The sequence below is a fragment of the Lissotriton helveticus genome, chromosome 9 (assembly GCF_964261635.1).
Source record: "Lissotriton helveticus chromosome 9, aLisHel1.1, whole genome shotgun sequence".
Classification (NCBI taxonomy): Eukaryota; Metazoa; Chordata; class Amphibia; order Caudata; family Salamandridae; genus Lissotriton; species Lissotriton helveticus.
This window is the reverse complement of record NC_136070.1, coordinates 775,786,008-775,810,289: the sequence shown is the minus strand read 5'-3', so window position 1 is coordinate 775,810,289 and position 24,282 is coordinate 775,786,008.

Here is a 24,282-nt window from a genome sequence, read left to right as displayed (position 1 = left end):
TACGTTATTGGAACCGCGTGCATGAAGTAATGAGTGAGGTCACGGGAGTGCGCTTAATGCCTGAAGCGCGAAGATGCTTGTTGAATGTCTGGGAGCCGAATGACTACAATCGAGCGCAGCTCCGCTGGGCGACCTTGGGAAACATGGTGGCCAAGCGTGAAATTGCCCAATTGTGGGGCGCTCAGAAGCCTCCCACACTTCTGGGATGGACACAAAACATGGATTGGTGCATGTTTCGAGAAAAAACTGTGTATGTTTCCCGTGGCAAACCAGGCACGTGGGGGAAAGTGTGGACCCAATGGAACGCATACCGTGGAGATATATGTACTCCCCCAATGTCGGAATTTGATGCTGATTTGTCTTCCTCCCAACCTGACGTTTCCTCCGCAGGAACATAGCTGTTTTGTATGTATTTTGGTCTCCTTTCCCCCCCCCCTCTGCCCCCCCCCAATTATTGATTGCACTACTGCCGATTCTTCTATGTACCCCCCCCCACGGACCACGTGATGACACGTTTTAATGCACTGCCTTGTTTTCTATTGTTCTTTTGTTTTCTTGTTTTAAAATCAATAAAAAGTTTTCCAAAAAAAAAAAATGCTTTCTGGGCATCTAACAATATAAGAGACATCTGTGCCCCTGTACCTGCTGCAATATCAAATAAAGAAATAACCCTACGGACATGCTCCGTAGTGCTTCTGCCCGGGATACAACCATGCTGCCATGGACTTACTAAGGTCTCAATTACCCTGGACAGTCTTAGGGCCAGTATTTTTGTGCTGTACTGTCCTCGCGCAGCTGACAAGAAAGAGTTAAGGTCAAAAGGTTTGTGCATTACATCATAACATGCACATTGGAATTCAGTGAGAAATTATAAAATAAAAGATAGCGCGACCTGGCGCTTGCTGACTTCACACAAAGAGGAAGAAAAAAAAATGAAATATAAAGCACCCTTGCGCCTGCAGCTTTCACAAAAGAAGCAGGCTTAAATGAATATTAGCGCGACCTGGTGCTTGTAACTTTTATAAGAAATAATCAGGAGCTATGGAAATAATAGCGCGACCTGGCGCTAATATGCAGAAGCTGCAGTGAATTCACAAACACTGTGTGTCCTATTTACATCGCGTTTGATTAATAATGGCGGAAAGGCACAAAGATCTCCGTTGCAGGGCTTACTCACGCTGAGCCTTGAAATCAAAAATTTGCTAGCATTCGCGACAAGAATTTTCAATTCTATTAAGGACACGGAGGCGAGGATTATGCTTCTCAATCTTTACTGCATAAAACACAGCAGCCAATGAAAATGTATATTTTCAGTAAACAATAACAATAAAACTTCATTACCCATGAACACCCATGAGTATAGGCACGCCCCCACAGTCCATAAGAACCCCTTGCGTGCTCCCATCATCCTCTTTCTTTGAGGCGAAACAAGTCCAACAAAACTTGAACAGTCACAATCCTCCAACGTGGAAGAACATCTTCAGGCGGAACATCCTGACCTCCGGAGTCGATTAATCCAACTTCTTATCAGATCCTGAAATAAAGGAAACAACACCACCGTAATCCTTGCATAAAAGGGTGGGTAAGCTTAATACATACAGTACATTAAGCCGGGTGGGATAATCCTCGCCTCCGTGTCCTTAATAGAATTGAAAATTCTTGTCGCGAATGCTAGCAAATTTTTGATTCTATTACAGGACCGGAGGCTTCAGATTATGCTAGTTTAACGCTGATTAAATACCACAGAAGTAATATCTCCCACCGGCTTGTAATAAAACGTCTTAAACGTTGAATCAGAGGACCAATCTGCACAATGCATAATATCTTGGATACTGGATCCTAAACCATATGACTTGGACGCCATCGCGCCCCTAACTGAATGAGCACCAAAAATATTTGTATCAACACCAGCTTCCTTCATAATGAACCGAAGCCATCTAGCAATAGTGGCAGCCGCCACTGGTTTAAAGGGCTTTTGAATAGAAATCAATAATTGTGAACAGCCCTGCGGCCGCAAGGCCTTTGTACATTCCTCGTAGGTCTTCAAACAATGGACCACACATAGTTTTTCATTGTCAGGAAAAGCATTATAAGATATATGTCGAGACATTGTTTTAGTACGACCTGTAATATGAAAAGAAACCCCTTCCGGGGTAAACACTCTACCTGTTACGTCGAGCGCTCTGACATCTGAAGATCTTCTGCAAGAGGATAGACAAAGCAACATGGCTAATTTAGCCCACAATTGCTTCCTAGACAGGAGAGAATTAACCGGCCATCTGTCGAGCAAAGAAATCACCACCGAGACATCCCACAAACCCGTATACTTGGGTTTGGGAGGGTTGGCCACCCTGATGCCTTTCAACAACTTACAAACAACCGGGTGCATGCCTACTGGTTTACCATCCACCAGGGCATGCCCCGCCGAGATGGCTGAGCGAAAGTTGTTGACCGAACGATACGCTAGGCCTCCTGCCGCCTTCTCGGATAGAAAGTTCAACACTTGGGGTAATCCTGCCCCCACGGGATCCAGACGTCGTCCCATGCACCAATCCACCCAGTTCTTCCAGGCAGCGGAGTATCGCTTCCTGGTGGAAGGTGCCCAAGCCTGCTTGATAAAGTCAGCAGCCTTGTCCGAAATTCCTGGCATTTGCCACTGTTCCCTGAAAGCCTCCATGCCATCAGGGATAACCTGCCCTCCAACAGCAACGGGTGCTGTTCCTGACGAGGGCCCTGCAACAACCACTTCAAATCCGGCAGTAGCCGGGGGCGGTCGCAGCTCCACTGCAACAACTTGGGAAACCACACTTGTGATGTCCACCACGGAGTCACCATGACAATTTCCGCCGCTTGCCGTATCACATGAGTCATTACTCTGGGAATCAACAGGAAGGGGGGAAATGCATACTGGGTCCCCACCGACCAATCCTGGAGAAATGCGTCCGTCGCCGTTACCATCGGATCCGGTCTCCAGCTGAAGAACCGGGGAAGTTGATACGTCAACCTGGATGCGAACAGGTCCGTCTGAAAAGGACCCCAAATCGCCTGCAACCAGAGAAAGACCTGGGGAAGCAGCTTCCAATCGCTGTAATCCCTCAAGTGTCTGGAATGCCAGTCTGCCACTTGGTTGGCCTGACCCGGGATGTACTCCGCTATGACTGATATCTGGTTCTGTAGACAGTAATGCCTAAACTCTTTGGCTATCTGGACAAGAAGAGACGACCTCGTGCCGCCCAACTTGTTGATATACCTCACTGCGGACACATTGTCCAGGCGCAGGAGGATGCAACATGATGTCTGCTTCGGGGATAACGTGCGGACCGCGAACGATCCTGCCAGTAATTCCAAACAGTTTATGTGAAGTTCCAGATCCTGAGATGACCATCTGCCGCCTGTGGAAACCTCTCCACAGTGCGCGCCCCAGCCCCATCTGCTGGCGTCTGACTTGATTACCACATCTGGTCGTGACCCGAAGATCGCTCTGCCGTTCCAGGCATCCACGTGGCCTAGCCACCATTGGAGTTCGTGCCGAACCTCGTCCGTAAGCGGAACCGAGTCCGTATACGAGAGACCCTTCTGAAGGTGTCTGATCTTCAGACGTTGGAGGGCTCTGTAGTGCAAAGGACCTGGAAATATCGCCTGGATAGAAGACGCCAGGACTCCTACAATCCTGGCCAGGGTTCTGAGCGAGACCAATTGACTGTCCAGTAGTTTCCTGATCTCCTTCTTCAGGTCCCTCAACTTCGCTTGTGGAAGAAGCAGCTGCGCCGTGAGGGAGTTGACCGTGAACCCCAGAAAATCTATCACCTGAGCCGGGGTCACCACTGATTTCGCTAGATTTATCACAAACCCCAGGCTTTGCAACAAGGAAATAGTCATGGTCAAGTGTTGCTGCAACACTGACCGGTCCTGCGCCATGATCAGAATGTCGTCTAGGTAAATGATCATGCGCACTCCCCTCTCTCTGAGGAAGGCTACCACTGGTTTCATTACCTTGGTGAAACACCAGGGAGCCGAGGAGAGACCGAAAGGAAGAGCTAAATACTCGTACCACCGGCCGTTCCACTGAAACTGCAGGAATCTGCGGTGTGGAGGAAAAATTGGAATAGAAAGATATGCATCTTTCAGATCTAATCGCACCAACCAATCTCCTTCTTGTAACAAATCCGCTAACATGTGGATACCTTCCATTTTGAAATGGTTGTACACCAGATGCTGGTTGAAATCTCTGAGGTTGAGTACAAGCCTGTTGCCACCTCCCTTCTTTTGTACCAGAAAGACATTGCTGGCGAAGCCGCGAGGACTTCTCTGGCAAAAAGCGATCGCGCCCTTCCTCAGCAAGTCTGCCACCTCTGCCTCTATAAAACTGTGATCTAGTTGGGAAAAATGGAGAGGTGGTGGGGGGAACGCTTGCGCAGGAGGAGAGTAGAATTCCAGCATGAACCCCTGAATAGTCTGCAAGACCCAAACATCTTGAGTTAACACTTGCCATTGTTGCAGACAATGCTGCGTGCGACCCCCCAATGGAAGGAAAGACACATCTGTCAGACCCACCGGAACTTTGATGGGCCTTGAAATTCGCCCTGTTGTTTCCCGACTGGAAACGGCCTTTGTTGAAGCCTCTTCGTGATGGATAGAAGGTTCCTCCGCGGGTAGAGTCCCACTCGCCGCGGCCGCGGCCAAAATCACCTCTCTGGGAGCCTCTCTGGAACCCTCGGCCTGACGAGCGACCCCCGCCTCGCCCGGCCCTATTGAAAACACCCTGCGTGAGGGCGCGCTTAATACCACTCTGGGCCTTATCCAATGCGGTGAAGGTGCCAACATACTTGGTGACATCCTTCACGAACCTGTCTCCAAATAGACACCCACCGGCCAGAGGGCCCGGTTCTGCCTCCGCCAGTTCCGTTAAATTGCTGTCCATGCGCATTAGTAAGGATTTGCGCCTCTCCGAAGAGACAGCGCAATTCGCGTTACCCAGAAAGCAAATGGCGCGCTGAGTCCACTCAGCCAAGATGTCTGGATCCACAGGAGTCGCCCCTTCCTTGGCCGCTAAGGCCATCTCTAGGATCTTCGCTAGGGGCCCGATGACATCAAGCATTTTGTCTTGACAGCCCCGCCAGGCCCTGTCAAGCCCTCTCTTAGGATCCTTGGAAAATTTCTTTAGGAATGTCAGCATACTTGCGTCTATTTCCGGTGTGTCAGCGACACTGTCCGGAATATCAGGACGCGGGCATTCCGACCGCAGTCGGTTGCGCACCTCCCGAGTGAAGCTCTTCCGGAGGTGGTCATGAATATAATCCGAGACGTCCGCTGGCGGAACCCAGTCCGAAGACCGAGGGTGAACGATGTCAGAAGGATCGAAGTGAAAGGCCTTAGGGGTCTTGTCTTCCACCGTCTTGGGAGCCGACCTGGCCTTCTTAGGGGGCGGAGGCTGCTCCTCCGAAGAATCAGTGTCCGTATTGGTATCCGTATTCGTGGTGGTGGTGGTATCCGTGTCCACTACAACCAGACGCTTACTTTTCGCCTTGCCGCCAGAACGTGGCTGAGTAGGGACATCTTTAACCGGCAGGGAAGCCAAGGACTGCGCATGCGGCCACACCTGCCGCCCCTCAGAAACTGAAGCCGAGGTAGAGGGAACATCGCGCTTCTGCTTTTTGCGTTTATCATAACCATGGCGCTTAGCAAAGCCTTTCAATTGCTTTTGAATGGGGCGCAGGGCCACTGCTAGTGCCTGTTGCACAGTCTGCGGGACCTTTCTGTCCAAGGCCTTATCAACTGAAGCTTGAACCGAGGCATCCAAAGCTTCTACAATGTTATCCTCCAGGACAGCCTCCTGCTGCCCTTCATTAGTTTCCTCCCCATCTGCCTCTTCCTCTTCAGGATACTGAACCCATTCTTCCATGGTGTTGAAATGGCAAGATAACACAAGGGAATAACCCTGGCAGCACTTGGGGGTGGTGGGGGGGGTCAACCCACTGCACACAATAATCAATAGACAGGCAACTGTACCCAAACCCCCTCAGCAAGGCTGTAATCAGCAAAGTCAGAGACCCAGGTCCTGAAAATACAGGGAGCGTGTGCCCACTCCGGACCCTAAAATTATTACAACCAGTGAGCCTGGCGATCAAACAAGGAGCAAGCCGGTGTGTGGAACGTGCAAAACGCGCGTTCCTGTAAGCCAAGGAAACGCGCCGAGGCGCGCCGCCCAAAACGCTACCAAAACCTACCAGAAAGTAGCCCAATTGGTAAGCGCTTTTGGGCGCGCGCGTCGGCCGTGAGCCACCCGGCCTGAACGCAGGGCGTACCAGGGAGCCTCTGCGCGCCCTCAGGCTGCCGGTAACGGGCCCTTGTGAGGAGACGCGGCGGCCCCTTGCCGGTCAAAGACCGTCGCAATCGCACTGAAAGTGCGGGCGCTCCCAGCGGGAGCAGCCCCAGTGTAACACGGCCCAGGAATGAAAGTACGGCGAGGTGAGTGCAACCCTCGCGCGGTACTGAGTAACCTTAGGAACAAACACAGAGCCAGAAAATCTACACCAAAGTCCTCAATTATGGAGCGGACAGAGCCGCAGCAATCCCATATGCCTAATAATACAAGAAATAATCAAACATCCCTCAAAGCAACCCCCAAACCGACAAGCAGGGTGAGGGGACAGGGAAGTGCACTTAACTCTGGCTTGTGAGCAGCAAAGAAAGAGGATGATGGGAGCACGCAAGGGGTTCTTATGGACTGTGGGGGCGTGCCTATACTCATGGGTGTTCATGGGTAATGAAGTTTTATTGTTATTGTTTACTGAAAATATACATTTTCATTGGCTGCTGTGTTTTATGCAGTAAAGATTGAGAAGCATAATCTGAAGCCTCCGGTCCTGTAATAGAATCCGATATTCAGCAGACAGCTGCAGTGTGCACTTCTCCAAACACGGAGGAACAAACGAGGAGTCAGTAAATATTCACAGCGTGTCCTCGCGCTGACAGGATGACAGGACCGGAAACATTCACTGCAAAAAATACAGCTTCGAAGATCTTCCCCAATACGCAGGTTTGCGAAGAAGGGGAACCAAGAATCCAACTCGGGGCATAGGCGTGGTCCAACAGAAAGCAAAGCCAAGCACTCGGGTCTGGGCTCTCAATGCTAATAAGCAGTGTGTGAGGATCAGCTGACAGGATGCTATGGCAGTATGGGAAAGTACACAGCCCCTACACTCTTGGTGCATTATGGGTATGGTAGTTCGCACTAGAATAGCCTAAGAACTAATAACACCCCAATATGGTCTATAAATCCATCAGTCACTAACAATTTTTTATCAAACGTCCATTTCATTAGACCCTTTATATTCTCCGGGGCCACTATGCTCATTATCATTGGATTATGGTCCGATACAATTTTGGGGAGCCTCTTAATCTGTGCACCCTCTAAAAGAGTCGATGGGACTAAAAATAATCCAATCTAACATATTTCCTGTGTGGGCATGAGAAATACGTAACCCCTGGGTCCCCCCTTTTCTTACATGCCCAAATGTCAACCAACCCATGGGTTTCTGTAAGAGCTCTTAAAGTGTTAAAAAGCTGCGGTTTCCTCCCTGAATACCCGTCCCTACCCCACTACCCCGTATCTATATGAATATTCAAATCCCCACATATGACTATAGGTGTCGGCCAAGATGCTAATTCCATCTCCAGCTTTACCCATAATTCAGCGTCGTCAAAATTAGACTCATATACTGTGCATTTAGTGCAGTTATTAGGTATAAAAGCAATGGCCCATCTCCCCCATTTATCTGCCTTTACATGATTAATGGGTAACAATCTTGAGGAGACATGTATCACAACGCCGCGAGTGTTAGTGGTTTGGGAGGTGCAAGCGACTTGGGAGTAACCTGGTATAAAATTGAGCCCTTTTTTTTGCCAAGGAAAATGGGTCTCCTGCTGACATATAATATCCGCCCTAAGTGTACGAAGCATTTCCCCAACCCGATTCCTTTTTCCCCTATCATTTAGCCCCCGACATTAATTGTAGATATTGTCAGTCTACCCATTTCTACAGCTTCCCATCTTCCTACGTTGTACCTTCAGTTTCCCTCTTACCCTCCTTCCAATATAACTTCTGCCTCTAGTCCATCTTATATCCTGTCCTCCAAGCTTCTTTCCTGGATTTACTGTTTTTCCCCCACCTCCCCTCTCCCAACCCCCCTCCTTTCCCCCCCACTCCCTCCATGCCCCCATCCCAACCCCCCACCCTGCTGCATAAGGCATCAGACCTCTCTATGTCTGTGTGTGATGAGTGGTGGCACCTTCCCTCCCCCAGTGATGGCTGACTATGCATACCGTGAACCATGAACCTCTATATTTCTAAATACTTAAAAACTTAAATAATAAGCCTGGACCCAACGCTTCACCCTACCCCAACCTAGAAATATAATAGATAACTATATTTAATCACGCTTCCTAATCATAATTTTCCCCATTCTGTCCATTCTAACCATTCAAACCAAAAGACCAATGAGAAACGAAAAGCTATGCAAAAAAGAGTTAACTAACATTCATTCACCCCTCTGTGTTCAAGAACTCCTTGGCCTTAATTTCCGAAACAAAAAATCGGGTTTGATCGTTCCAGATGACTTTTAACCGGGCCGGGTTTAGAAGAAAGGCCTGTGCGCCATTCTCCTGAAACTGAGAAATCATTTGCCTCAATCGCCATCTTCGTTCCACAGTAACATGGCAGAAATCCGGCCGCGTGAAGAAATTAAACCCTTCGGCTGCCCTTTTCGATTCTGGTCCAGCCTTTTCAAATATATTCTGTCTCAACAAGAAATTTCCAAAATATACCAGAAGAGCTCTAGGTTTAGCATCTGGGCGAATCGGTTGGCGAATGTTAAAGGGAACTCGATGTGCTCTCTGTATTTCTTGAGCCCAGTTCCATCCTACCAAATCCGGAAAATATTTCTCCAGAAGCTGAACCATGAAAATGTGTGCATCGGAACCTTCTTTACCCTCCGGGATCCCCAGAAAGCGTAGGTTGTTCCTTCTCTGGTGATTTTCCCCTTCCTCGAGCTTCCACTGAATGTCAGTAAGCTGCTCCTCATGTGCGTTAACTTGACCTTTCGAGTCTGCCATATCCTCTTCTACAGTGGCCGTCCTTGTTTCGAGCTCTGTCATCCGATCCACTATGTCATTGCAGGTTCTGGCAATTTTCCTAATTGCCCCCTGCAATTTCCGAGTGGCGTTCTGTGATCGCTTACTTTCCAAACGTGCTTCTTCCCTGTGCGCCATAACACACTACAGGATGGTGTCTAACGTCGGAGACTGTACGGGTGACCCTGTCAGCCCCTCTGCAGTAGAAGGCGGGTTCCTGGCACCCCCTGTTGGTCTTCCGAAGCATGCTCCCGTCTATAATCAGAATGTTTAAAATTACCAGTTTTCCCTGACCGGAGATATGCTTTCCTATTGGGGGTGACTCTTTCTCTGCCCTTTCCTTCCATTTCTATTCCTGAGATGCTGTCATCCTCACTTGACTCTGTATTAGACCCATGCCCTGAGCCCAATCCAGACCACGTTGCATCAGAAAGTGAGTAGAAATCATTTGTCTCTGAGTCTGCATCTCTCTCCTTATGAGACTTGGGGGGCCTTTTCACTTCTTTTTCTTTTTCTTTCACCCCTACCGTTGGGGTTACCCGGAGACCCACGCTTTCCTCCTGCTGTGCCCCCATCTCATTACTTATTTGTACAGAGCTAGTACCCCCGGAGGCTCCAGGAGGACGAATATTCCCATCCACAGTTTTTGTAATATTTGTAGGGGTTACAGCTTGGACCTGCGACCCCTGTAAGGTAACAATCTCATTGGGGCCAGATTCCTGTATCTCCCCTATCCCCAGCGGTGGCTTACCAGTAAGTTTATGTCCTTTAGCAGCCTCCTCCTTGTTACTGCTTCGCTGGTCCTTCACTGCGGTGCCCCGGAAAAGATCGACAATAGTGGTGGTCCTTAGCGGCTGGGGCAGTGCTCCCACACCCCTCCCCTTCCCGTCCTGGGCATTCTCCGTCCGTAGGCGCTGCTGCCTTTGGCCCTGTACAGGCGGAATCAGATCCGACTCTGCAGAATTCTCACTCACGGTCTGCCTTGGAGATTCCGCCGCTGCCGACTGCACCTGCCCGCTTTTAACCTTCGGCCCCGTCTTAGGAGCCATCTCCTCACTCTCCCCGCTTCGATTCTTCAAGCTGGTCGGGATTACCTATGGTGGCTCTCCAGCGCCCCGCACCCGGCCCAGCTCCGCCTCCAATCCGCAGCAACCAGCAATCAGACGCTCAGTGATCCCTGCAAGCACAACGGCTCCCCTCTGGATCTCCAGTAAGTTCTGCACCGTTATGGGGTGGTGTTATAGGGGTAAAGCTCCATTCTGATCCGTTATTCACCATTCATTAAGCCTTAGCTGCCATCTCTGGGTAAGACCACCACCGGCCAAGCTCACTCAGCCGCCATCTTGCCAGTATTGTACTCTCTATTTCAATGCTAATACAACTTTGAATAAATGCATCTTAATAATCATGAAACACTGCAAACGACAAAAATACATGTTAGTGTGTTTAAACTATGAGTATAGTGCACCCATACAATTTAGAGTGCTGTACGTGCTCTATCACCCTTTATCACTTAACCTTATTAAAGTTGAGAAATACCCATAGGATCCACTCATTGGGCCCAGAGTGCATGTTAAGTGGAGCGAAACCCACCCGGTGCTTTCAACCTCGGTGCCTCGCCCGTCAACTAGACTATTGGGCAGCACGTGTGAGGGTTGGATATACATGAAGAGACAACAATCGAACTTAGATGGAACTAAGTGCTCCTCCCCTCCTAGGCAACCAGACCGTGGGAACGGCATGTTCACATGGACCCGGACATGATTTTTTAGACATCAACCAAATACTCACTTGGGTTGTCATTAACTAGGCACCTCATGAAGGCAAAAAAATAGCTCAGAAGGAAAATTGGGTCGCACCAGCATATATATGGTTGTGATGAAAAAACACTACCTGGGTCTCCTAATGGGGAGTGATTCAGTTTTGGGCTGTGGAAGCTGGAATCAAAATAGAGTTGCTGCAAAGCAATCCCTTCCAGACCATAGACTGTAATTGTTTCAAAGATAGAGAGCTGCAGAAGTCTCTCTAATCTTGTTCAAACAATGAATGGTCCTTACTTTAGTTTTCTTTTTTTGCTCAGATACTAGGATTCCCCGTGTCTTGCTTCGAATGGGAAACCCAACTGATTTTGTCAAATAAATACTCTTGTGTCTGGTTCTTAGCTGGTCTGATATTTATCTTTTTCAGTTATTTTTAATTTTATCTCGTGCTTTTACACTTATATAGAACAGTACCATAATGATTTGACATAAATCGACTGTGACAAATTACAAACAAATAATGAGCATAATTATTGATTATTGCGGCTGTCACTCAAAGAAAAGGCCAGGCCTTGAGTGGCGGAGTGTGTGGTTTTGTATACACGGACTTATCCGCCCACACGAATACCTCTTCAGCAGTAACAAAGAACAGTCTGTGAATTGAAGATCACCGTTAAGTGAGCTGGTTATAGCAGCATGTATTGAATTGTAAGCTTGCGTAGTCTCTGCTTCAGTGCAGCGAATGATTGACGCTGCTGTTGGACCATCCTAGTATAGTCTGGAAAAATTATTATATGATCTGGATTTTGTTCTGGCTTCGGGCATATTTGAGGATGGCATCCCTGTCCAAGTAGTTGAGGAGTTTGGCAATCACCGCACGTGACTTCACACCAGGCCAATGATTCCTCACCAAGGCCCTGTGGGCCCACTCAACCACAAAGCAATTCAAGAGGGAATCTGCAGGCATTATGGATCAAAGCCATTGCGTCAATAATTTGTCCATGGAGGGACCCTCACACACCTCTGAAAACCCAACCAGGTGAAGGTTACTACGTGGGGGTCACCCATCAGGGTCTTTCACTTATGCCACCAGTTCCCTTGCCATGACCGTCAACTTATCAACTTTTTGCTGGAGAATTGTTACAGAATCCTCAATGCCAGTCACCCTGGTGCTGCTTCCATAACCCAGCCCACTGCCTTCCGGAGATCCTGGCAGAGCAGAGTGACCTCAGAGCCCACCACCCCTATTTTGGCATCCAGCATTTCACAGGACTAGGTTGCTGGCCGCCAGCAGCCCCCATTATCTAGGCCAGGCCCTCCAACACTCCTGAGTCCATGGCCACAACGCCAGTACTGGTAAATATTTCGAGGGTACTCGGCTTTGCCTTCACGGCAGGGAGTTTTTCCCTTGGTCATGGTGAGACTCCCAGACCACCAAGTCCCAATCAGATGATCCCCGTAGCAGATTGTGCACAACCCACCAGACCCCCTACTGCCTCTCCAAGGGGCAGCATGAGCGGTCAGCAGTAACAATACAGCAGACAACACCACATGAAAGTTGCCAGTCCCAGGCCGCAAGCTACACCAGGACCTGACCTGTCCGCTTCTCCGACCAAAGGACCAGCAGCAGCGCAGAACCCCCTAATGGGAAACTGCACCAAGGTTCAGAAGCCCCCATGTGGACTCCAAGCAGTAGACTCACCAATGTCAATCAGATGTTGCGCTAGGAGGGCTCAACGCCAAGGTCAATGAACATGTGGCAACTCCCAATAGCAAACAGGGTGACAGTAGAGGGGAGGGAACCCCATGTGGGGGAGGGAACCCCATGTGGGGAATGACCAAACAGAGAGTCAGTGCAAGAGAAAATCACATAAAAATAAGGCAATGGAATCCAACAATAAAGCCCCTTTCACAGTACAGGGCCCAGCATCGCTCGCAATCTACCCATGCCCTGTGGTGTGGGAGGACCCTGCAGCCAGAAACAGTCTAAAGGCCGAGTGCCAGAAGGGATTCAGGGCCACTCCCTGAAACTCGGGGGTGGGGGTGCCCGAAATGCCAAGCGAGGGCGAGTACATGTCCCAAGCACCGCCAAGCCTAGGCCCACAACACATCAAGGCCCGTTCGACCTGCAAATCCAAAGCCCTCAAGGTGTATGTGGCCAAACCGGGAGCCCAGTAGGGTCAATCCAAGAACCACAGAGATCCCAGACAAGGGCGCAGCAGGAACAGTCCCCAGCAGCACAGCGCTGCATCTTACGCACTACCTGGCAGCAACGATCCAGCGTGGGCCCCTGCTTTCCGTCCCCTGGTCTCCGTAGGAACACGGCTGCAGGGGTAATCCAAATTGGAATGGGAGTGTTGGGTAGTTCCTACTAATCCTGCTTGTTTCGACAACATAAACTAGGGACTTGGTGTCAAGACTGATTACGGACACCCCTGCAGGATATGTCGGCCTATAGACAAGCTAGTTTACAGCGCCACCAGAAGCACTCCTAACCTACCATGGAGCAAATGGTTTGTGGCAACCACTGACCATGACATCCATGACCCCTCTCAGGGATCGTGGAAACACTACAGAACCTTTCGCTCAGTCACTCTTGCTTGCTTATTCTCAGAAAAGTATACAGAGAATACACAGTGGGGAGTGTTCAAAATATTTAGTGAACCAATGTTATTCTTGTATATAATACATGTACTGCAATGATTAATAGACAGAAGCAGATAAAAGTCATTACAAGCACCAAAAGCTTGAATAGTAGATATAGTTCTACCATGGTGCTAAAACAATGTATATATGCTGGCATATAAAACAAGGCAGTAATTGAAAGTACTTCGATTATGCAAACCCTACTCTAAGTGTACCTAGAATGTGGGTAGGTGTAGAGACAAGAATCCCCCCAAGGGATGATTCAACCCCATTACCTGGTGGGAGAGAATGAAGGACCCCATCTTGATCACAAACTAGACACCCCCAGAAAATGTCCGACCGCGAGGTGAAATCTCATCATGCAATGACCCCTGGTGCCAGATGGAGTGCCTCCTCTTCTAATGTACTGGAATGCTTAACTTTTATATTATGATTCATCCTTGCGTATAGATTAGGGATGAGTTTGGATATGTGGATAGCCATGTCGCCCTGTGGATGAGGTAGAGATGGCATTTTTTACATAGTGCAAAACAAGACCTTGTACATGATGTGCAGGGCAGTGTGATAATGTTCTGCGAAGCTGGATGTCTAACATCCATCATTGTCGCACACACACAAATATGTGCAAAAGGTACCACTGAAAATATGGGTCGATGTATAAAAATAAGCTGCTTTGCTACATGGGCCTAACTTGAAAATATAACAGGGGGACCATGCCATGTTCTCTCCAGGTTGGGACCACGTCACAGGCCACGCACAACCTGATCCAGGTCACAGCGAGTCTCGTCCCCGTCTCCGCCTCAGTGCCTCAGTGCCTCGGCCGATGCTACTCCAATCAGCCGTGTTTTTCTCCAGTCGAGTGGGCCTGTATCGCCCCTCCGCTGCACGAAAGAGAGGCAGCACTCAGTTTGTCGCCGGGACCCAAGCAGCTACAGTGAAATCCAACCTGCTGGGGATAGGATAATGATGGAAAATTATAGCAACTGATGGTAGCTCGCCTAGCAAGCATCCGCCATGTTGAATCGTTAGCCTATGTAATCAAAGAGACATTATTTCTTGATGAAAAGCTTTGTCTACAAATGTTAGTAGGTAGAGCTTTCCCCAAAAAAAACATGGGGGTTGTATGGAAAATCTTGTGTACCAACCAAGGTATGGCCTCAATGTAAAGCAACGCAAAGCTGCACAAGTGCTACTTTGTGTTACTTGAAGGCTACTTTTGATCACAAATACAATTTTGCACTGAAAAACAAGCCTCAAAATAAACAGTTTGCACCGGTTTGAAACACCATTGTGAATGAAAACCAAACTCAATATGTTAGGAAAATCTGCCCCTCAGTATTTTAAAAAATTCAAATTGCTTTGCCGTGACTAAGAACTGGCACAAGTTGCAAATTCGAGATCAACATTGTGGCTTCCATTCACACACTCAGTTATTTGTGGAACTTTATTATTTCAAAGAAAGTGGAAACAGCATGGGACTGTTGTGCCTTAAAATGCACATTCCACGAAATACTAAATGTAAACGTTTTACACAGCTATCTGATCGTTTGGTACATATTGAACTTGTTTACAGTGGTTGTGTAATTCAGGTTTTTTTTCAGTCCAATGGCTTGGTCTTTGCTATCTTGGACTTTAAGTAAATCTTATTGGGATAAATAGCCCAACTAATTTCAAGGAGCTGATCCGTGCCTTAGATAAAACCAATAGATCACAAGGATATTAAGTACTAATTCAATTGAGATGGACATGTGTTGGTACGTGCCAAAGCTACCTGTATATTTTAAGTACTGATTAGTCCTTCCTTATAAACTGATGAATGAGATCCTCTCATGACGAGCTCAGCTCGTCATGCAGTACAGTGCTCCTGTGCTCATGACGAGCTCAGCTCGTCATGACCACACCCAGTATCATTGGTATCATTGGTCCTCAGCACAGGAGAAAAATATGCCTAGCAGCGATGTGAGAGTGGCCGCCTGGGTCTACTAAACTTGATGACAATATTCAGGAGTAAGACCGGGGGTTTGTGCTGTAGGACGAAGTGGAACATTCTCATAAGGAAGGAGAGTGACCTGTTGTGTGCACTACAGAAGTAGGTAGACCTGCTTGTGTGCGGTAAGAGAGAGTGCGATGTGCCCTTTATACTGTAGCAGGGATGTTTGCGATACAATAGCGGATGTTGCACACTGCATTACATGCCATATGAACAGTGACACCTATTTTGTGTACTTAAGTGATGGTGCTGTGTGTATAAAGGGCCGATGCTGCTGCATGATAGGAGAGAGTGAGAATATTATGGAAGAGAAGACGGAAGTGAAGGTGAGATCTGTTTTGTGTGTACAACATAAGAAAGTGAGGCCCTATCGGAGGAAGTGATTCTGCGTGTAACCAGCATAGTAGCTACCCTTGCTGTGTGTTTTATAGCAGGGCGTGCAATCTGCTCTTGATGCTGTATAACACGATTGGACATACTGGGTGTAAAGTGACAGAATAGGAAACTACCAAAATTGCGTTAAACAGACATCCTTGGCAGTGGATGTGGAGAGTAGTAGCACCACAACAAACTTACCAAACAGAGGAAGTTAATGTGCTAAACCTTGGTCTTCTGCTGTTGGCTTTTGTTTTTACAGAATAGGAAATACTATGTTTAAATAGGAAGAATGCAGGCCTGTTGTTTGTGTTTTTTACTGTCTGAAAGACGAAGGCCTGTGTTCGAACCACAGTATTGTATGAATTTATTCTGTGGAACACCTCCTTCATTGGTCAAGAAGAATTTAGGATTGGATCAAAGTCGGGTGGCTTTGGTCCGACTTTTACGCACATTTACCAGACATGGGATGAGATTCACTGGCTTGAAGCTTTCAGTTTGGGTTGGTGCAAGTGGTGCATCTCGGCAGTGCACCCCACCAGATCACACGACAGGTTCTGAAACTCACATTGTTCAGGCCCAGGCCTCTGCGCACACTGGACACAAACAAAAACATAAGGATACTGTTATATCTATGCCTTTAAGTGTAAGCAGTCAGTTGTTATCTCCTGTGCTGTAAGCCTCACCGGTGTGTGTGTGAATAAAGACACTTCAATCAAGACTAGCAGTTTACATGTTTTATTAGTTACATGTTTCAATTGCATTGGGGAACCAAAAGCAGAGGTACATGCCTCATTGCCATTTAGGGGACATTTCTGTCCAAATGAGAGGCTAGTGTTTAAACTGATTTTTATACTCGAAGGGGTAACACGTTTTGTAATGTGCAACATAAAACTGATTAAGAACAATTGTGTGCAGCATAGGCTAGAGAACACCCTGCTTCTTTGTCTATTGTAGTGAACTTGAACGGATATGTATTCTATATCACTCAGCGCAACTAGTGACTTGTACTTTAGATACATTTGAGTCCTGTTGTAAGGCCCGTCAAGAGTGTGAGACCTGCTGTGAGTACTATAAAAGTTGTGTTGTGACTAATATATCTGCTATTTGTTCTATAGGCGGGAGGGAGCCCTGCTTTGTTCTGTTAGGAGTACTGCATGTTCTGTGTAATACATGTGAAATAATGCCTACTGTGTGCACTACAGGAGGGAAGAAGATGACGTGTGTGGCAAATAAAGGAGAGAGGCAGAATTGCTTTTTGCTGAAGGAAAGAGTTACAACTTAGTGTACTTGAAGTAATGAAAGTAATGAAAAGGTAACATATAGCCATCTTAAAACAAAAAAATGCAACTAAGCATTGGCAAATCTAAAAGGTCTGGCGGAGGAAGCTAACTTCTGGCTTTGCCAACAATTGTGAATGTTTTTTCTACAAATATGCAAGGGGGTTATTTTTGTGTGGATGTGCACTATGCACGAGAGCAGAATTCCATCGCTCACAGAGTGGTAAGCCAGTGGTTAAAGTGGGCTGACCCTCTACCCAAGCTGCATTCTGTGGTGGTTGGAACAAAAATGTGATTGATGCCCTGACAGACCTTTGGATGAAGAGAACAGGCTGAAAGCCCCTACGACCAATTATACCATATACAATTTTAATACAATTTAAAGGTCTTGGCTAATGCCAGACCTAAAAATGTGGGGTACTAAATGCTTCATAGCCAAAAGGAAGTTCATTCTGCTGTGAATGCTTTAAGATTGGCACACAGCCTGCTGTGTTTACTATAGGGCAGTGCTTCTCAGACTGTGGTTCACTACTCACTGGTGGGTCACAAGCCCATTTTTGGTGGGTTGGGAAAGTCTGGGCAATAAATAAAGATGTCTTTACATTCTGTGCTTATTTTGTTGCATTTGCCAGTGCTTCAAAGAAAGAGGTCAAATGTCAGGCTATGTCTTCTGATAACTTGCTCCTTATTCTTTTAACTAAGGGATTGGCGGGGATTTTCTTTCCTGACTACAAAGTGAGATGATTTTTTAAACTGAATTATGTGATGCTCTTGCTGGGGTACAGGAATTGTGAATGGAAAGGCTGTAGGATGTCGTTTTCTTTTGCAACACACAACAAATGCACTGCAGGGAGGCAAAAATGAAGCACTTTTTTTTGTAATTCTGAAGTGTGTCTAGAAAGAGAGATTTTAATAGGAGCAAAGCAAATCAAGACACTTGGTAATGCACAAATGGTAAGTATTCACAGAAACTCAATTTCCACACATTGTCATTTGTGTGCTACTTAGTTATATCAATAAAACGGTAAGTCTTTGCAAATTTAGGGGCCATATCGGTGGAAAATGTGCTCTGTAACTGGCAGTGCACTACCACACAATGCTTTAGTTATATTAAACAAGCATTGGCATTGCCAATAGGTCTCGCTTGTGGGACCTTATAAGTATTTAGTTTTGCAGCACAATATCCGATTATGCAGCAAGGATATTGTGCTGCAAAACAAAATACTTATAAGGTCCCACAAGCGAGACCTATTGGCAATGCCAATGCTTGTTTGCTTTTGCAAATCATGTGACAACAGCGTCATGGGACACTGGGTTTTCAAAAGTTAAGACAATTATGTTTTTAGGAAAGGTAGTTGCCGTGAGCAATTGTTTAGATTTTTTATGAAGTAAATATATTGGGAGATTTTCAAAGCAGACTAAACTGCAGAGTATCACTGAAGCAAAGTATTAATTTATGTGAACTACCAACTGACGCTTTTCCCCAAATAGGTTTCAAAATAAGAAAGCTTTAAAATAACGGACAAACGTTCACACCCGACCTGTGCAATGTGGCGTTAACACAATGCTTTGGCACAAACAGTAACGTGGGCGCAGTTCAGAGAGGCCACCTGTGAGGCGGTGGTGAGAGACACAACTCACACTAACTTTCAACCAAGCAATACAGCATGCTAACCGGGCTACAAAGTGTTCCAGCGCCTCGTATGCAGCGCTATTTAAATGCCAATCCAGTACATATTCGTGACCTGATGAAGCACTATGGGTCTATGTCACACCTCTACTTTCGATGAGTTTATTAAAAATAGCCCCTGTGAGCCTGAATTGATGTGACACGGATGCATCACAAAAAATCGGGTACAGACATGGACGAGATCGAAGGCAAGCAGGCGAGGGATAAGAAACAAGCGGTATAGGCAAAAAATGCAAGTTATGAATGGAACAAAAAAAAAGACCGCCAGTGAGAGAGACGGGACGTGATCTACGAATAAAAATGCAATAAAACATTAATAGGCGAAACATTCTCCATGTAAGAGAACCGTCGAGGACAAAGACGAATGAGTGAAAATGATTTACAAGATAACGAGGGCTGAGGCTAAAGAGGTACGGACAGTGAAAACAGTGAAAAGGGGATGAGGAGGTATTAAATGTGCACGAAAAAAGCAAAACGGAATCTAGACATGGACTGTTGAACGAGTGAAAGGGAACAAGAAGTCAAATGACTGGGTAAAGAAATAAAATATTTAACAAGCAAAAGCAAATGGAAGCAAATGGTGGGGGCCTGAAGGAGGAGGGGGTGCGAGGGATGAGGGAACACGGCCTGGGGGAAGCTGGCTGGGGAGGGGGAGGAGAAATGCAAGGAAGAATAATTAGGGGAGGAGAAGCCGAGAAGCCGCAGAGCGCACGCTGGGCAAAGCCTTTGATGTGCTCTGCGGCAAGATGCAATTAGGAGGGAGGGAGGCTGATGCGCGTTCATGTTGATCACGTGGTTCACGTGAACTTCGTGAAAACGCCAGGCAAAAAGCTGGTGGTTTCACGAGCAGTTTGCCTACTTGAATTCTCGCTCCGCTCGATGCGCTTGCGCGCATCGATAGGTCGCGAGACCTAAAAAGTGCCCACCTTATGTCTACTAAGGTCGTGGAAGTTTGGCATTCTAAAAATTGGGTTGTAGTTATCAAACATTTAGGAAGCACTGCCACAGGAGGTTGTGAGACCTACATGTGCATTGAAAAAGGCGTTAACGTACGCTTAGTGCACTGACAAAAAGTGAGGACCACTAAGCATAGTGTCTGGCAACCTTAACGACCCAAACAACCTTTATTGTGTTATAGTGTGGTCTCACTACAGATCGGTTCTAATGACCTGTTCACTTGAATAGTGCCCCTAACTTTCTAGTACAGCCTGCATGCCTGGCAGAAAAAAGTATTTATTCACTCTGTTGACTACTTTATCAAAAATCTTTGGGACACGTCATGTAATACACCTTCTCAGCAGCAGAACATGTTTTTTTGCTGTGGAAAGTCTTAAAATTAGGATTTTTCTCAGTTTAGTAGTAGTAAAGTTGAGAAAAATCCTCATTTTAAGACTTTCGGTATTCACAGAAGGCATTTAGGAGTCCGAAAGTTATGAGTCCTAACTTTACTACTACTAAATTGAGAAAAATCCTAATTTTAAGACTTTCGGTATTCACAGAAGGTATTTAGGAGTCCTAAAGTTAGGAGTCCTAACTTTACTACTACTAAACTGAGCAAAATCCTAATTTTAAGGCTTTCAGTATTCACAGAAGGCATTTAGGAGCCCGAAAGTTAGGAGTCCTAACTTTACTACTACTAAATTGAGAAAAATCCTAATTTTAAAACTTTCGATATTCACAGAAGGCATTTAGGAGTCCTAAAGTTAGGAGTCCTAACTTTACTACTACTAAATTGAGAAAAATCCTAACTTTAAGACTTTCGGTATTCACAGAAGGCATTTAGGAGTCCTAAAGTTAGGACTCCTAACTTCAGTGAATACCGAAATGAGTAAGTGCCTTCTGCGAATATCAAAATGAGTAAGTGCCTTCTGTGAATACCAAAATGGTAGTAAGTTTAGGATTTTGTCTTAAGTTAGTTCTGTGAATCGGGCCCGGAGAGCCCAAGCAGTAGCTGCTGCAATATATGGCCCTGACGTATGGGGCCACTGCAATGTCAATCCTCTGAGGGTTGCAGAAAACAAATTTTTGAGGGCAACACTTAAACTCCCCCGAAGTACCCCACCCAATTTCAAGATGGATTTGGAAATGCAATCGATGCCATAGCTAAACTTAAACCAATTCTGTATTGGCTAAGAATTTGGTCAACAGAAGAACTGGCACCATAAAGGGCTGGACTAGGGGATATTTTGAGCGTACCAAGAGCAGTGACCTTGTCCCCATGGCTAAAATATATCAAGGAGACATTAACTGGATTGGGCTCCATTAATCTTTGGAGCCAGCCATCTCTTTACACTTCTTCCTCCATCAAGTTAGTTAAGACCACTTTCTGTTCGGAAGAAGAAAATAATTGTCGCCAATCATCAAACTTGGGCGCATTATCAAATAGATTCCAAGAGTTCAAGCCAGTTCCAAGGTTTGAGACTTTCCTTGACGATATAGATCCTCCCTTCACACAGTTCTTATACAGAAGGTTTAAGCTGGGAACTGTCACTTCTTCCTCCATCAAGTTAGTTAAGACCACTTTCTGGTCGGAAGAAGAAAATAAATGTACCCAATCATCAAACTTGGGCACATTATCAAATAGATTCTAAGAGTTCAAGCAAGCCCCAAGGTTTGAGACTTTCCTTGACGAAATAGATCCTCCCTTCCCAAAGTCCTTATACATAAGGTTTAAGCTGGGAACTCTACCACTTGACTCGGCCACATGCAACTGGAGGGGCTCCAATTCAAGCAGTCAAGTCTGTGAAGTCTGTAGGAGTTCAGATGGGACTGATGCTCACCTTCTGTTCTTCTGCCCTTTTTAAGTTTTGCCTGCTTATGCAATCTCTTGTATTTTATATATCTACAAAGGGGGCTCTTATCAGTTCCCAGTGCTAAAAAACTGTGATCAGTCACTTTTGAGTGGAACTTTTTTTGTCAACTTCCCCTGGCTGCACACATTACAATACTTCTACTAAAGCTGTTCACACTGATAAAAGCCCCATTCACAGTCAAGATAAGATCTCTTCCCAGAGAAAAGGCAGACGGGTTATAACAGTATGCTGGAATGCTCGCTTTTTATTACCTAGTTGTGTAAAGCAGATGCTTTAGCCTTAGAACATTTGTGACATTTCCTATTAATGCCTTTAATAACAACATCTCCCATTTCTCAATGGGAGCTTGTGTTACTTCCGGTTTATGGCCGTAACACAAGCTTCTATTGAGAAATAGGAGTATGCAACGGAACAGTATTCATTCGCATTTTAATAAGACAATCGGGCCCGCCGACCGAGACGGTGTCGGGCAGATGCAAAAGAAACAATTGATGAACGGAATGCTGGACAATGCAAACATTCAGCCCTAGACACAAGGATCTAGGTTAAATCCATAATTCTTTTGCTCACCACATCACCCCAGTTTGGACCCAGACATATGCAAATCAGCCAAACCATGTCCTCTATGGACCAGAAACAAACATCCTGGGACCGGTTTCAGGGCAATACCCTTCATCAGCCAGGCTAGCTTGAATCCAGTGGTGTAGTGAGCACTGGATGTAAGTCCACCAACATCGTAATCAGGCCCCTAATGTTTCTATATTTTACTACTAAACCGGCAGTCACAAGTGCAGTTACCTTGCAGACAACAGGGTCATGATTTGAATGGTGCAGCAGGAGCCGTGGCACCGGGCCCAAAAGTTGTCAGAACTCCTCTAAACATCTAATACTGCTATATTTTACAACTGAACAGGCAGTCATAAGTGCAGTTATCTAGCGAGCACTAGGGTCATGATTTCAATAGTGCAGCGGGTTTATTGGCACCGGGACCAAAATCTCCAAGCAACCCACTAAACACCTAATGTTTCTATATTTTACTACTAAATAGGCAGTCACAAGTGCAGTTACCTTGCAGGCAACAGAGTCATGATTTGAATGGTGCAGCAGGTGCAGTGAAACTGGGGACAAAAGCTCTAGGGACCCTACTAAGTGAAGAATATATTTGAGTTATCTAGCTGCCACTAGGACCATGATTTCAATGGTGCTTCAGGTGCTGTGGCGCCACGGCCAATGGTTGGCAGAACTCCTCTAAGAACCAAATATTGCTATGTTTAACTACTAAATAAGCAGTCACAAGTTCAGGTACCTTGCAAGACCTAGGGACTGCATAGCTCTAGGAACCATCAAATATTGCAATATTTTACTACTAAACAGGCAGTCAATGGTGCAGTTAGGGTCATGATTTGAATTGTGCAGCAGGTGCAGTGGCACCAGGGCCAAAAGTTGTCAGAACTCCTCTAAACACCAAATACTACTATTATATCAATTAATTCTAGTATTTCTCTCTTTCATTTCATTTTTCAAAATGTTGCTTTTACTTAACCGCATTAAACCACTAGTAACAGCACAAGTTATTGCCATTTTGTATATAAACAAGTCATAACACATTAACATACTTTCTGTAACTTATATTTTACAACTACTCAGCAAGCTACAGCTTACAGCAAAAAACAGTTTATCATTAATCACATAGGTGCAACCTAATGCATTTACCAATGCTTGTTACTCCGGCTACGTAAACAATGGAAAGTGCCCCTTTGTCGAAATCAGGGTATCCAGCAGTATAAGGGAGCACTTAGAATATGTAGGCCAGTGTGAGAAGTTGGCCTGGTATATGCAGTACACTAATTAAAATGGGCACCTTGTACCAGTCCAAACAACCCTTATGGTGATTTTAGAGGTTTGATTTTATTTATTTATTTACTTGAGTTGTATATAGCGCTGGCTAGACCCGGAGGTATCAGAGCGCATTACATGAGGAAAGTTACTTAGTCTACAAATTACACATTGTTACAGAAGGTACAACAGTTACAGTTACATCTGTTGGTTCTTGGCATGTAGAGGGGTAAGGGGGTAATGTAAAAGGGTGAGGGTGGAGATTAAGAGGAGTATAGGCATAAGGATAGACGAGCAGGTAAGTGGAGAGGAATTCAGGAGAGAGAGGAAAGGAAAAAGGGAGGTAGCCAAATAATGATGGAAGGAAGCGGAAGTGGAGGAGCTAGGGGACACAGCGTGGAGAAGGGGAAGTGACGGTGTCTGGCGTCTGGCTGGGTGGGAGACAGTTCCCTGTGGGACAGAGATCCTTCTCAGTCCTCAGTTATGTGTGATTACCATTGTCACGATGGACTCTCTCAGCGGGGTCGCTGTGACTCCAGGGCATAGATGCTGGATCCCTCCCCAACAAGGGGAAAGGAGTGCTTTGGCAACGGGCACACTCTGAAGAGTGAAGGAGGGAAGAGGTGGGGGAGGGGGGAGGTAACCCAGCGGGAACACAGTGTCCGACGTCCGGCATGGTAGGTGCCGGCTACCAGTGGTAGGGGGATCAATCCCAGTCCTCCACTATGTATCCTTGTCACTGTGGACTCTCTCAGAGGGG